This window comes from Mus caroli, unplaced genomic scaffold (genome assembly GCF_978045245.1).
Source record: "Mus caroli unplaced genomic scaffold, Mus_caroli_1 scaffold_4, whole genome shotgun sequence".
Taxonomy (NCBI): Eukaryota; Metazoa; Chordata; class Mammalia; order Rodentia; family Muridae; genus Mus; species Mus caroli.
Genome location: NW_028227259.1, coordinates 44,957,732 through 44,969,016, shown reverse-complemented (window position 1 = coordinate 44,969,016; position 11,285 = coordinate 44,957,732). Strand labels below are relative to the sequence as shown.

General features: G+C 38.0%; 1 long non-coding RNA gene across 1 annotated transcript; it reads left to right on the top strand.

Annotated features, from left to right (window-relative positions):
- The first annotated feature begins 804 nt into the window (after positions 1-804).
- Positions 805-11,059, top strand: LOC110295137 (uncharacterized). Its single transcript, XR_002378012.2, has 4 exons — positions 805-866; positions 2,147-2,258; positions 4,953-4,980; positions 10,985-11,059. It is a non-coding gene; the product is annotated as an uncharacterized LOC110295137 (long non-coding RNA).
- Positions 11,060-11,285: the final 226 nt, after the last annotated feature.

Here is an 11,285-nt window from a genome sequence, read left to right as displayed (position 1 = left end):
TTCCATCAGGAGATTAGAAACAGCTCATTAAGACAAAGCCTATCCCATCGTCCAAGCACAGTGGGCCTTGATGAACAGAGACAGTCTATGGTTTTAGAGCTTTATTGTAGAAAAACAGGGAGAAAGTCGAGAAGAGGGAAAAGGAAAGAGAGTAGAAAGGCGAGAGAGAGAGAGAGAGAGACAGTGAGAGAGAGAGAGAGAGAGAGAGAGAGAGAGAGAGAGAGAGAGAGAGAGGAGAGAGAGAGTGTAAGAGAATGAGAGGAGAGAGTAAGAGAATGAGAGGTGGAACCAAACAGCCCCTCTTATGGTGAGCTGTTATCTTGTTGTTGCTAGGTAACTGGGAGGAGTTTAGCCTGAAGGTCAGGAGCTTGGAACAATGTCTATGTGACTACTAGCCACATGCTTCTCTTGTGGGGGCTGTGGGGGCAGTACCTTCGACAGGAGCCAGGAGTCCAGGAGACATGAGGGAACTCCTTCTGTCCCATATAGGTGAAAACTTCTACCACCACCGGGTTTAACCGGGGTTCATAACCTCAGCTTGACTGGAGACCATGCTGTCTGTGTATAGCCCATTGCCCTACAATCTACCTATACATTCCATGTGTAGCTTCTATTATCTTAATTCTCTCCCACATTTTGTTACAATTTTTGACTGTTATAGAGTTTTCAATGTAAAATCAATCAAACAAATGAAAAAAAAAAAAAAAAAGAAAAGAAAAAACTGACTTGAGGCCTGTCTACCAGGTTGGTCTGACATGTCAGGTCCATGTGCTGACTTGTGTGTTACCCCTTAGAAATGTCAAGTTTTGAAAATGAAAACAGCCAATGAACAAGAGAACAAAAGTGTCCATGGTTAAGACCTAAAGGTGAGAAGTGTACATATTCTTTATAGCATTGGGGGGGAGGAAAGAATATAGAATTGGAGAAGAAGAACAAAAGAAAAATGTTCTTCAACCATAAAGTGAATATGGGCTGAAAAAATACCATGAAAGATAATCATAAAATCTCCATGATGTAAGGGTGTGGATTTCTACAACATGTTTAACAAATGTGAGTCATTAATAAGACCCTAAGAAATAGAGTACAACATGAGTGGCCAGCGGGAAATAATTTATTTTTAGATAAATCTATATTAGCTAATTTCACATGTCTATGGACAGATGATCTTAATACCATCAATACTATTAATATAATTGTAGATAGTGGACTATAATAGATATTTCTGTGTTTTTTTTAACACAAAACCAAATTGATTTAGCAATATTATACTGCTTTTGTTCACATGTATACTTACATTGGTCGTATTTGCTTCCATAATTACAAATTTAAATTAAATATTAAGTCTCCTGAGGCATCAGAGCTATCAACAGAAAGTTACTGATATTGTTCCTATTGAAACAAAGTTCAATGCTTCAAATGGAGTATAGAAAACAATTTACTTAAAACATTAGACAACGTGAAAGCAAGACTGATGAAAAATAGAAAATTAATATTATTCCACAAAGATTAAACTCAGAGAACCTCAGAGCTGTCAGGATGTCTTACCTCATTTTAAGACAACTAACACCAGTCATCATGAAGTATTCACTAGGATCCAGGGTTATAGAAAAGATATAATGGGGTATTTTCAAGGGGCTGTTTTTTTTTTTTTTTTTTTTTTAAGAAAATCGTTTGCCCTGACATCTAAACGTTGCTTAATTAGTGTACACTCTTGTGTTGAAAATTATTTAGAATGTTTAAGAAAAGCATATGTCGTTTCTTATGATTTTCTAATTTAACTGGCTTTTCTTGTTAGCCAACTAATAACTTGTTCCAATGGCATTAAATAAAGGAATTTTCATTGAAATTCAAAATACTGAAAATATGCCTTTGGAAATAGATGCCCTAAGAGAGGGAGGTGCCATGTCCTTAATGAGAACAACTACATTTTTTGATTTGAAGTGTGCTTGTATTACTGGCTCCTTCCATTTGCTGGATCCATTCCATCTAGTCTCTGTGCCTACTCTTGCAGTGTATGTAAGATGCAGAAACAGTATCAGCAGCATGCTGAGGGAAATCCCCCTCCAGCGCTGCTTCAAAGAATGGAGAGGTTGTACTCTTCATGACTTGAATAACTCATGATTCTCATGTTTCATAAACTTTCTAGGAACAGCTCAACTTGGAGCTATTGCAGAAGTGGATAAAACCCATACTGAGTCTGACACCTGCACTCCAGCCTGGACTCAGAGGTCCAAAGCAAATCCTCATCCATCGTCCAGGTCAGTGAAGCTTGAAAGTGATAGCCACACACACCATCTGGGGAAGAGGAAAAAAATAAAACTGGAAAGCAGAAGCCCCTGCCCCCACCCCAATTCTTTGAGGTTTGGCTAGTAGGAAGAGTCTAGATTCTAGGAGAGCCGTGAATTTGCAGGGTTTCAAAATCCTCCCTGTATCACTAAAAAATGCATATAATTTTTATGCTGTTTCCACAAGAGTTCCTTGTGCATGAATGAAATAGAGTTTCTTCCAAACAGTCCTGCCCTGGAGTTTCTCAAAGAGAAGCCTCTCCTCTTTTGCTCATGTCTTTGTCTCTTTATCTTTTCCCATTGTCTACTTCAAAGTAAGGGAAGATAATGACTTCTGACCACTTGGCATTTAATGATCTATGCTTCAATGGGGCATATACATCAGTGTTTGCTCTCTGTCTTCAATCTCTGATTGGAGTCTGCGGACTTAGTGAACTTACTGATAGTGAGTTTTGCATAGATATTCACTATTTTGTATCTCTAAAGAGTTATATAAAGATACATTTAGTCAGAAAATGTTGTGAAATTTTGTTATAGTAACTTATTGAAATTATAGTATACAAGTAGCAAGGTTTTAAAAACTGTTGGATCTAAGGCCAACTTTCTCAGACTGATGTGGATATGCATATAGATTTATAATTTTTTAAATGTCTTGGACACTCTTGAAATAATACAATCACATAAAAGTCAACAATATTTTAGTTATAATGGTTATACCCTAATAGGGCCATTGAAAATCAGTGAAGGTTTATTACACATTAAGAGTATCTTTAAGATATTTTATCCATGTTTTGTCTCATTACTAATGTAGAAATAGGTTACAAAGGACACAGGACAATAGAACACTTTACATTGTTAATTTTAGCACCAACATTGTAGAAGTACAGTCTGAGAGCGACAAAAGTATGGACCTGATAATAAATAAAAATGTACCAATTCCTAAAAATAGAATAAAGAATAGATTCAAAACCATATCCTTTAATTATGCTTTGGATATTCCAGAAGATCAATTATCAGACATTCATACAAATCAATTATCAGACATTCATATTCATTCATTCATTCATACTTCGAAAATAGAAGCTTGTATCCTGCTGCACTACAAATATCCAATGGTTCTCCTCTGTGTGCTTGCTTCAGAGCAGATAACTGAACAAAATTCATGAAGACTCCATGTTTTCAGAGGTCACTTCCCACCTTCATTGTCATGATTTAAATAGGATGCCTAATGGCACAAACCTCCAAAGAAGATTAAGCATTTACTCATATGGCCAACATGTAATAGACCTACAAGTATCTCCTCTGACTTGGCAGATTTTCTCCAAGTGTTTGGTATAATTTATGTCATAAGTTATTGTTTCAAATTCTATGATCCTCTTGGAAATCCTTATGCATATGACTTCCTCAAGGGATCTCACCTATGCCTTAGGATGAGCAGTTAGTAAATATGGACGTATGTTTTACTTATCAATCGTCAACTGTGTACCAAGAGAGTGTTTGCTATGCTGTGTGTGTCCTGTGATATTCCCTTAGGTCATTCATCATTTATAATTCCATGTTGCTATTTTTTAATATACAAGTATTTGATAAAAACTATTTTTGGGATAGAGACATTTTGAACTTGGAAATAAACAGTGCAGCACTAAAATCATCCTTGACCACAAAGTCGTGTAGATGATAGGAATGATGTCTCCTCTCTTGTCACACTCCAAGGGCCTGGGTAAGAAAAACTGCCACTTAGCCCCATCCAAGCTGTGCTGAGATCAATGTTTACATTGTGTGCAAGCACATATAAAATAAATGATGTGGGAAGAAGGTTCATCATCTATTTTAAAATGCTACCTTCTATTTTAGACGGAACATGTACAATTTCTGTTTAGCAATTTCAGCTAATTGTTGGATTAACATTTTGGGGAACAGATTGCAAACTTCAAAATGGAAAAGATCATTTTAGGGAGGGAAGCTAGGCAGCTGTCAGGGAGTCAGAATTAACATACATTTGCATAACAGATGTACAGTAAGGTGTCTATGACAGACAATCACTGAATATTAATGCTGTAGACCACGACATCATTTGCGTAAATGCTGTCTGCTGGGTATTGAGGTTGGTGTGCTCTTTGCAGAAGACAAAGGGCCAGAGAATGGAACAGATGTACCAGATACACTGATGCATCTTAATTTATGACATCCTCATGAAAGACCTTGTGGTGCGATTTCAGATTTTATTACAAATAATTTGGAGATAAAAGAACTAAGTAATTATCTTTTTCCCCTACAGTTAGTCTCTCTCAAAGGATGAAGGTTCATTTGTGGACTACCATTGTAATGCCTCAAGAGAATAACATTCTTTATGTGGCATGGGGGAGGGGGAAGCTTCAAAGAAAAGCTTTCCTGAGAGTCAACATTGGGATTTCAATAGATTTGGCTGTTAGCATGTTGCTGGACACCTGTCACACAGAAACTCATCCCCTACACACATTCTTGAATGAAGCAGCAGGTGAGCCTAGAGCAGGATTCACATGGTACTTTCTAAAAAGTTAATTGTGTTGAAGTATAAAACTCACTTTGTCAAATCAATGTTATAAACATATGCTAAGCTCAGGCTAAGTAGAGAGCTTTCTTTAGTATCCTAATTGACTTTCTTTTAACTCCTTTGCTCTCTTTCAGCCAACCTTTACTGAAGATACCCTCCCAGGTAACAGCAGTCCTTAAATTTGTTTGCCTTCTTGATCTTTCATTGAATAGCTATTCTTGGTTGGCTAATTCACCATCACACATTTGATCAGCATATATTTAAGTGCATAGCACATGCTGGGGCTTATAAAAATCTGAATATAGAAGGTACAGTTTCCATCAGGTGGCAGATTATTGTTTAGTGGGGATGGTAGTCAACCAGCCAGTCAACAAATGTTTACTGAAAGTAGTAACTCTGCTGAAGATATTGTTAAGGTATAGAGCTACCGCAATAAATAAAGCTGACAATCATCACCTCGAGGGACTTTTATTTTCTAATGGAGAAAACAACTGATAACAGTAAATACGATGATATCATGTATACAGACAAAATAGGGTAATGGGAGAGAATATAGCAGTGGGTGAATGGCAGTGATTTCAAATGGGCAGGCTGGCTTTATTTTCAATCATGAAATACAGCTCTAAAAAGTAACAATTGCCCTGGCACCTGAGTATTGAGAAACACGCAGTCAAATAGAAATGGAAGTGATATCATTCAAGTCAAAAAATTGCAAATTCATACTTCCTGAGACAGAGTGCATACAGCCACACATAATTTGATTGGGAGAAAATTCGTTCTGTGTGTTAGGCTGTTCACAGGTGTTATAGATGAGAACAAAGGGAAGAGACTGAGTGAGCTGAGATAGGCTGCGGGAGTTAGCAGAAAGAAAAAAATTCTGTGGACTTTGCTCTGTGTGTGTGTGTGTGTGTGTGTTTGAAGCCTACAATATGAGAAGTGTTTGTGTGTCTTAAAAGAGAAAAACCACATAATGCAAGTCATTTTAAAAGAGATGCAGGAAAGTGAGACATACTTTGATAATTATACTTTCGGTATGTAGAGAATTATATTTTCTATTGCATGATAATTAATTATGTAATTATGTGAATATTATAATGAAAGTTTAAAGAAGGGGGTCAAATTTAGATTAAGAACTTTAACGCTAAATTACCAAGGAATTTGTTAAACAGTATGATCAGATTTTAACCTAGCAATCTCTTCTGGACACACTGTGAGGGTATAAGCAGAGCTATAAAACAGAGTGACACGTTCAGCTCTGACTTTGGTAAGCGTCTCACTCCTCTGGCTAGGCAGTGTGCCCTTTAGTAATAAGCCATGTTATTTTGACTATCAGTCAGTGCCTTCCTCTTTATTCACAATGGAAGGAGGACACATTGATCTTTGCACTCTCTTTCTTACAGTGTTTCTGGTCCACAAATGGTTCAGAGAATCTCTTGTATCTGTGGGCTTTATCCACTGGGAGGATTCAAATACCTGCCCCAAGGCAGGCACTTTACTGGTACTTGCTCTCTGCAAGGGGTGGTGTTTTGCTTTTTCACATCCCTGAGCAGGGTTGGATATTTTCATCCTGTGTAAGATCATACTTGGCCAAACTGTAGCCTTTCATTCCTATTAAACATGGAGTCTCAATAACATTTTGTGATGTTTCCCCTTCCATAACTCTTCATTTTAACTGCTAACACATACTGAGAAAATACTGTTTTAATCTCTGCCCAATATTGTAAACTTGTATTTTTTTCATTATGCTGGTGCTCTATAATGTATTTTCTCCTTCAATATGAAAGGAAGAGGAGTCAGAAGGGGTCTGCAGAGAACTGCTTGGCCTGACCTCAGTGAGAGAAGATGTACCTAACCCCACCTGAGGCCCCAGGGAGTGGAGGAGTCCTGGTAGGGTGGAGACAAAATCTTGGAGATGGATGAGTTGGGAAGGAATAGGATGAGGAACTGTTAGGTGGCAGACTGGGAGGGGATATAACAACTGTACTGTAAAATAAGATTAAAGTTGATAAGAAAAGATGAAGAAGGTCTCATCCATTTGCCCAACTCTCACAACCATCAGATGAAAACTAACTTTGAATTTGGAAAGGGTTGCTGAAGAGTCCATCAACAACCACTCCACAATAGCATCTTTCCAGACACATAAAGAACATGCCCATGAGATTAGAGCAAGGCAACAGCTTTGATGATACAGAAGTTGGCTAGTTCAGGGTCCATATCCCTCATTTCTAACACTCTTCACTAGGGTCACCCTAGTAGATTCCAGGGAGTTCCCACTTCACTAGATTTCCACATCACCCCTGAAATGCCCCCAATTCCAATCCTTTCCAGCAGTACTCTCTCTCCACACATCCTGCACCCCAGCCCTGATCCTTTCTGTTTCTATCTCCAACTTTCCCCCAACCCACCCTCGAAATCAATTCTATTTCCCAGTCCCAACTACATGACTCCTCTCCTGTGGTCACCTTTTTACTTAGACTCTGAGTCTGTATGTTGTAGCAAGATTATTTTACTTAACAGCTAATATCCACCTATAACTGAGTACATATCATGTTTGTCTTTCTGTGTCTGGGTTACCAAATGTTCAATGTTTTTTGCTGTTGTTGTTTATTTTATTTTCTAGTTTCATCCAGGTGCTTGCAAATTTTATAATGTCATTTACTTTAAAAGCTGAGCAATACTCCATTGCGTAAATGTATCACATTTTCCTTATCTCTGATTTGAATGACGGACATCTAGGTTGTTTCCAGTTTCTGACTATTATGAATGATGCTACTATGGGAAGTGTATTTTTAATATGCTCATGTCAAAGACCCGGTCTACAGCATTGATCTGAATTATTTTCCTTCATCTGGCTATAATTAAGAGGTTTTTATCTTCTCATGCTGTTCTACATTCCCTGAATATTCCTTTCATGTACTTTTATCTATTTTCCATATTCTTAGTATGTCTCGTCTAGTTCCTCTACTTTGTCTTTAAGTCCTGATATTTTAACATCCATGTTATCTATTCTAATTGGTAGGCTTACCCATGAGATTTTCCAATTGAGTTATGTGTCCTGTGCTTTAGATCTAGAATCTAAGCAGTTCTCACTACATTTGTTGTAAGACTGGTGGATATGGGGGGTACAACATACTGCCATGACCTTTAATATTATTTGTGTCATTATCAGACCATGGCATGTGCAGTTCATTCTTTGGCTGTGTTTCAAATGTATGATTTTAAACAGTCTCCATCTAGGTCAGTATATAGGCTATGCAGCAAGCCTGAGGGTTCTGGATGATGAGATTCCAGGTATTCACCAGTGTGGACCCTCTGAAAATGTATAATCTGGGCAAAGCTAAGATATGTGACATGGTATAGGTCAGCTAAAATGTGGGGTGACGACTAGAGGTTGAGGAGGATACGTTCATGGAGTCAGAGAGATCATCAAACTAACACTTCACAGAGGCTAAAACTACAGGTTGAAGGTTGTGGGGAAAGCTATGATCAGGAGGGCCAACCAGGCTAGGTTAGCACACTGGTTACATCTAGGGGTTGGAATAGTGCAATGGAATCTGATTAAATTGAACCCACAAGGAGGGTATAAGACTTAAACTAAGCCTGGAAGCAGGTTTGGGTATACTAAGGTTCAGTGAATTTACTGGGGGGGCCACAGGATGTGAGTTCTAGGTAAGATCTTGAGGTTGATTATCACATGGGTGGATTCAACGGAGTAACAGAGAGGGATAGTTCAGGCATCCTGCCTAGGTCCTTATCTCATGTGGAAGCTGTTGGTCTTTGGTAGAAAGCAGGACTCGCATAGTCACCCCAAAGAAATGGAAATAGGCTGTGAGGAGGGGACAGAGGCAGGTAGCAGGAGCTGTCTCATGGGGGCCCTAGGGACACTTTAATGGACAAGGAGAAGGAGCACACAAATAGTGTGCTCTTCAATCCTTGCCACATATGCTGCCTGTAGATTCCTTGATGGGAAGTTGGTTTAGGGTCAGAAGCAAGTCACAAAGCAGAAGAGATGGTCTAGGTAGAGGGGCTGAGGCATGTAGCCACAGAATTATAGATATCCTAGATCCTTCATCTTAAAAGTCAAAGTCCTTTCTTTCTCTTTCCTAGCTGTCATTCAAAGCCAACATCTTTAAACTTCTTCACCTGGCAATAGCCAGGGACTGTTCTAAGTGAAAGCCTTCCCAGTTCATCAGTGTAATAATATGCCCCTGTTGACTCATTACTAGGATTCCCATGAAATCTATCTTGACTTAGACTTTTGGAATATTTATATGACCTCCTCAAGTAGCCATCAGTGGCATAAAGGACAAGTTACACATTGAGATTTGGTCTCTACAAGTTGGGGCTTACTACTACTGAGATCTGAGTGTCTCCATAATATCTATGTGTTAAGAATGGCCTTCTCAGCCGGCATGGTGATGCACACTTTTAATCCTAGTATTTGAGAGGCAGAGGCAGGTGAATTTCTGAGTTCGAGGCCAGCCTGGTTGACAGAGTGACTTCCAGGACAGCAAGGACTACACAGAGGAACCCTGTCTCAAAAAAAAAAAAAAAAAAAGTCCTTCTCCCAGGAGTGACTGGAGTATAGAAAATTGGAGTTTGCTTGTGATAGCTGGATTCCAAGAATTTAAAACACACATAGAAGGAAGATGCCTGTAGAAACCTTGGTAGATTAAAAAAAATCATAGAGAAACAAAGCCATAGCAAGTGTCAAGAAATAACACATTAAAGTCATACAATTTTAGAAGGATCAGAACAATTCAAAATCTTTTTTATAATTTTAGAGTGATGTTTAAATAGTATTCAAAAGATTGCTTGGTAGCCTCTGGGGGATGAAAAATTTATGAGTTTTATGGAAAGAAATGACATGTTTAGATTTTGTCTTAAAGGACTTATAAAAACAGCATGAAGACGAGGTTTGAAGAGGGGAAGATAAACTAAAGCATCAAATAAAATTTGTCAGTACCTGCAGTCCAGAGGATGATTATCAACAGTGCCCTATAGGAAGGCTTTAGAAATAGGAAAGAGAAGAAAACGTGCTCAACACCCAGGAGACTGAATGAGATTTGGTTGCCTGAATGTAGACTTGTAAAGAGAAATGAGCAAGATAATAAAAAAAAAAAATTAAACTTAGACAAACAGGTTAAAATTAAGACTAGATCCTTACAAAGTGTTGCAAAGATAATAGTTTTGTTTTAGCTATCTGAATTTAGAAAGAAGAGTTCACAGTGTGTGTTTAATCTGTTGCATTTGGACTATATATATATATATATATATATATATATATATATATATATATTGCAATCTTTTGAATACTATTAAACATCACTCTAAAATTATAAAAACGATTTTGAGTTGTTCTGATCATTCTAAAATTGTATGACTTTAATGTGTTATATGTGTGTGTGTATCATCACTAAAAGCACAAAATAATAAATAATGCCTTATGACTAGAAGGACACATAAGATGGAATCCCACTCAAAAATTACTTAAGTGTTATGTTGAAGTAAGACATGTTTGTACCGTAAGCAATAGGTAAATGTATATAAATTGGAGCACACAAGGTGTTTTAAGAAAAATGTATCAAGTGATAAACAAAAGTATATTGGACACAGGTCAAAAGGAAGGAAGCATTTTCTGGAGAAGTAGTAAATAATGTATAGATGTTGGGGATTGCTTCTAATGCTTTGATTTAATGGGAAATCTTCCTGTCCAAATGCTGAAGGTCCTTGTTCCCAATTGTTTTGTTTTTTAAATTAATCAATTAATTAATTTTTTTAATCAATAAAGAGCCAACAACCAATAGATAGGCAGAAAGAGAGCTGGGTCCTCTAGGTTCCTGCAGGCTAGGATACAGGACATAGGAGCAGACAGAGGATCACTATGATGCAGTGGGAGATGCATCAGATGTAGAGCTGCAGGAGAGAGAGCCAAGGTACCATATAAGAATTTGGGTAAGTGGTCAATGGCCACTTACCTTATTGGGCCTGGGGTAGCAGGTGGAGGATTAGAATTGCGCAGTCCTGATCTAGTCACAGCAGATTAAAATTAATTGACATGGTGTGTGTGTGTGTGTGCAAATCCAAAGAGCTGCTGGGTGGGTAACTAGAAGAGCATGACCCGCCAAGAGCCAAAGCAGAGTAGCAAAACTTCTGTTACTTATAGACACTGCAATTCGGTAAGAGAAGGGACCCAAAGGACCAAACAGAAAAATATGCATCAGTGTTGAGAAATAACAGTTCCAGCAGATTGACGGAAGTAAAACCAATTGCATTGTATAGAAGGAGGAATGTGAAAAGAAGACCCAGAGACAGCCATTTCAGGTAATGCTTCTGAAACCTTTACCATTTAGTGAAGACAAAGGAAATACCCTGGCTGGAGAGTATGGACAATTAACTGTGTTTTGATGTTGTACATGTCAGGTTTCAAAAGAGGGAGATTACAGTGGGCTCAAAGTCAAGTAAAG